Source organism: Belonocnema kinseyi, chromosome 6 (genome assembly GCF_010883055.1).
Source record: "Belonocnema kinseyi isolate 2016_QV_RU_SX_M_011 chromosome 6, B_treatae_v1, whole genome shotgun sequence".
Lineage (NCBI taxonomy): Eukaryota > Metazoa > Arthropoda > Insecta > Hymenoptera > Cynipidae > Belonocnema > Belonocnema kinseyi.
This window is the reverse complement of record NC_046662.1, coordinates 100,375,593-100,380,093: the sequence shown is the minus strand read 5'-3', so window position 1 is coordinate 100,380,093 and position 4,501 is coordinate 100,375,593.

The following is a 4,501-nucleotide window of genomic DNA, read 5'->3' as shown; positions in this document are numbered from 1 at the left end:
CTAAATATCGAGCCTGAGGAAGCATCTTAAGTACCCGACGACGACGAGGTTAGGAATGGAATTGATTTCTGCACTATTTTATCTCTACTCTCTCACGAACCTTTATGTAGGAACGAAGTTCCTTTCTGTACTATTTTCTCTCTACTGTCTCTCGTTCCTCTTATAGAAACGGAGTTTCTTTTCCTTGCTTAATTTAACTACAAATACTGTTACAAATAATCGACCGACTGCTACTCCTCGAGATTACCATGGAACTAAACTTTGAAATTAATATCCATTAAGAATCCTGCCAATGAATAACGACATTTATTTAATTCGAAATAATATAGTTGATAATTATTTGCGCCCAACATGGGATACTTTGCAACAAAGTCTGATGTTGGATAATATCGCTTATCATCACGACCAAATAGGTAATATCTCAAATTATTTTACGAACTCTAACTAAAAGAGTCCTGTCGGACGGAATTATCGCTTTGGAACCAACCACATCTAAGAGTGATTGACAAAACCTGGTGGCGTCCGTTTCAACATTAGCTTCTCTTTCAGAATCCTCTCAACTGTTTTTTGAATTTTCCATTGAAGAAAGAGAAGAATCAGAATCTGTAATGAATCAACTAGATGTCTTTCAAGCTGCACCCCCAGGTAAACAATCAGCTACAATTCTAGGTGCGCAGTCAACTATACAATCAGCTGTGCTTCCATAAACATTTACAGGTGACCTGCCAGCTGGAATCTCAGTTGTACTTCCAGAATCATTACTAGGTAACTAACTGGCTGGAATTCGAAGTTCGATCCCAGGTAGACATGTAATTGTTCAACCAGCTGTACTTCCAGGAAAATTTCTAGGGACTTTACCACTTGTACCCCCAGGAGCATATGCAGGTGGTCCATCCATCTACACTCCCAGGGGCACAACATATCACAACTTAAGAAGTACTACTACCTGCTCAATTTCGAATCTATCCAGGGACATTTCCTGGTACTTATCCAGGGAAATTTTTCGGTACTTATCCAGAGGCATTTCCCAGTGCCTATTTAGGCGCATATTCAGGACTCTATCGAGGAATATTTCCAGGTGCATATCCAAGAGTAATCTCAGTGACTCATCCAGGTACTTATCCATCGTCAAATTCAGCTTCAGGTCCATTGACCTGTGAAAGAACCCAAGTTGATTTTAAAGGAGTACCACTTACGTCCTGACAAGGATTTAATGAACTCCTAAAAAATGTTCTGTGAATGAATTGCACTCCAGAACTCTAGAGAAAAGATCATGAAACTCCAATGACTTTTTTCTAAATATAGAATCATACTTTATCACTTTATTTTCTCATTAGACAGTGCGATTCACCTACCATACTAGATCGACTGTAAGCACAGCTTTATGCAGTACGAAAAACGAGTAATGAATCTGTGGGTGTATTTCTACATAAAAAGAGTCTCCTGTTCAAGAAATTGCCTCCCCAGGCTCCAGAATCCAGCTCGGCCATCGCTTTCATGGAATTTATTCCTTCAGGAATCAGACAGGCAATAAGAGCTTCATCAGAAACAACTTTTGATGTTCTATTATTCCGTGCCGTTGAAGCTGAACATGATGATAAACAGATCCATCGCTCAGTCCCCAAAAATGAAGATCGCAAGCTAATCTAGAAGGAAGAGCCACCAGTAGATGTTCTACCCAAAGTTCGAGGTGACGTCAATCCGGACGTTCTAACAGAAGATCAGAAAGAAAAATTGCAGTCTGACATCTAGGAAGTTGATTTCGCCACTCCGGGATCAATTATGATGGCATAAGGTAGGATAACCATATCCGTCAGTTTTGGGAATCATATGATTTCCCGGCCGTGTCTAGTTAGTAATAGAATTCGAGAACCTTTAATTATTGGATGACATTGGGTATACGGCCAGAAGATCCGCATTAACATTCCCGTGGGAAGATCGATGGGCAGAATGAGCCGAGATATATACTTTATTAGTTAAACTCGATACTCTGTACCAAGCATATAGATATTCCGGAACTCGAAATGAAGAATAATTTTCCCATTGTATTGAAGGATGAGTTTAACACAAACGCAATCTGCGAACATGAATTACGAACAATTAGACATCAGCCTTTTCGTTTGCGGCCATATCCATGTATGGAAGAAAATAGAGCTATCATCCTGGAATAAGTCGGAGAAATTCTTGCTAAAGGATTGATTGAATCTTGTCAGTCTCAATATTGCTCACTAGTCGTTTTCGACTGGAACAAGGACGGAAAATTTAGATTCTGCATTGATTTCCGCCAGCTAAATTCCATCATCGAGGAAGAAACTCACACACTTCCTCTAAAACGTGCTAGCGTTTTCTTCACACTGGATTTGCGTTCACGATTATAGCAAATTCCACTGGATTAAGGTTCTAAAAAGTATAACGCTATCACCGTATCTCATGGATGCATTTATTAATTTAAGGTGATTCCCTTTGGCCTGAAAAACGCGCCTATCACTTTCCAATCTTTAATGAGTAGAAGCTTTCTTCTAGGTTACCTCAAAAAAATTTTTATTGACTATTTAGGTGATTTCATTGTTTAGTCAAAGATTTGGCAGGAAAATCTCTTACATATGTAGGGATAAGAATAAGTCAACCGGATTTCAAATGAAACACTAATAATGTTTATTAAAAGTAATGATGCATATCGCCGTTTACAGATTTTCAAACATGGTATCGGATCACGGACCGGCTTTCAACTACTCTCCCCACGCACGTTCACACTCCCCACCCCCCTTTGCCAAGCAGTAATATAGCTCCTAGATTCTCCGCCGAATCGTGACACACACTGGGCAGGCCCAATAGGCGGCACACTCAAATATCACACTTGGCCATCCTGACAAGGATGACTGCCCTCAGGAGTCGTTCAAGAAACTTGTTCCTGTCCAAGGTTTCATGTTTTCCACCGAGGTCGAAGTCATTCTAGGTCCTTCTGCTTGTCCTAGCTTCTGTACTAAATATCGATCTTATCGTAGCATTTTTTGTGCTCGGCGTGAATCCCGGCAATAGACTCTCGGGCGCTCTCTCTCAAGGCATCTCTTTTCTCCAAGAAAAGATTCGCTTGCTCCTCCTCAAAAATCTCTGACATTCTTGTGTCCTCTCGCAATCTCATTCGGGTTCCCAAATGAAGAGTGAACGGCGATATTCCTATGCTCCTTGTTGGAATGTGATTGATATATTGTTGAGCTTTGTCCACTTACTTATGCCAGTCACCTGGCGTCGGTGCTGCTAACTTCGTCCGAATCGGAATCAACGTCCTGTTAAGCCGCTCCACTTGGCCAGTACCTCTCGGTACTCCTGTGACGATGGTAGAATGAGCGATTCCTTCTTCTTCGCAATAACTTTTGAATTTAAAGGACGTAAATGCTGTGCTCCAATCTGTTATTATCCGTCGTGAGTTACCGAATACAGCAGACTGTCTGAGTAGTTTGTCGATCACTTCTACATAATTTGTGGTCCTTGTTGGGTAGTACTACACGAACTTAGTGAAAGCGCCAATGAAAGCTAATATGTGATTGTAACTCTTTTTGGTCGTAGGTAAAGGCCCCAGATGGTCAAAATGATATGTGTCCATTGGTACTTCTCCTTTATCCAGAAAATGCAGAAATCCCTCTGGCTTACCATGTTTTCGCTCTGCTAGGATACAAGCAACACAATTTTGTATCCACGTCTGGATCTTCTGCTGCATACCCTGAAACCAATAGTCTCTCTTAATCAGCTGCTCCGTCTTCGTCATTCCGAAGTGACCCTGTTCGTGGCATCGTCGTATTATGTAACCTTGCATCTGCTTGGGTAACATTATGAGCCACTCCTGTTGGACCTCCTTACAGAGAAGTCCGTCCTTGACGGCGTAACCTTCAACCCTGTCCCGTTGCACCTCAGCAATCAGTTGCGATAATTCGTTATCGATCTGCTGGCTTCTTCTCATCCGCTCTAGAACGGTGTCCAAATCTTCCGTGATCATGAGAACTTCTGGTATCCGGTAGCGACTAAGCGCATCTACGTGTTTTAACGAGGTCACCGCACGGTGTTCGATAGTATGCTGATGCTCCTCCAAGATTTGTGCCCATCGAAATATCTGTGGTGAAATATCTTTTTTCGACATCGTTTGTGTGAAAGTCTGACAATCTGTAACTATCTTGAATGACAAGCCAATCAGATAATTACAAAACTTCTTAAGGGCTTGGACGATTGCTAAAACCTCCAACTTGTAGCAGTTGTACTTCTCTTCTGTTTTGCTCGTCTTCCAGCTGGCAAAATGGATCGGATGTAGCCGCCTGCCCAAGGGCGAAACGTCAATGTGCAGCTCGGTTTCGGTATTCGGAGAATACAAAGCAGTACGGGTTGTTGACATAACGCATTCTTAAGTTTTCTAAACGCTTCCCCTTCTTTATTCCCAAATTGAAAGCACACATCCTTTTTTGTCAAGTTCGTCAAAGGTTTTGCGACATTAGCATATCCTGGTATAAAT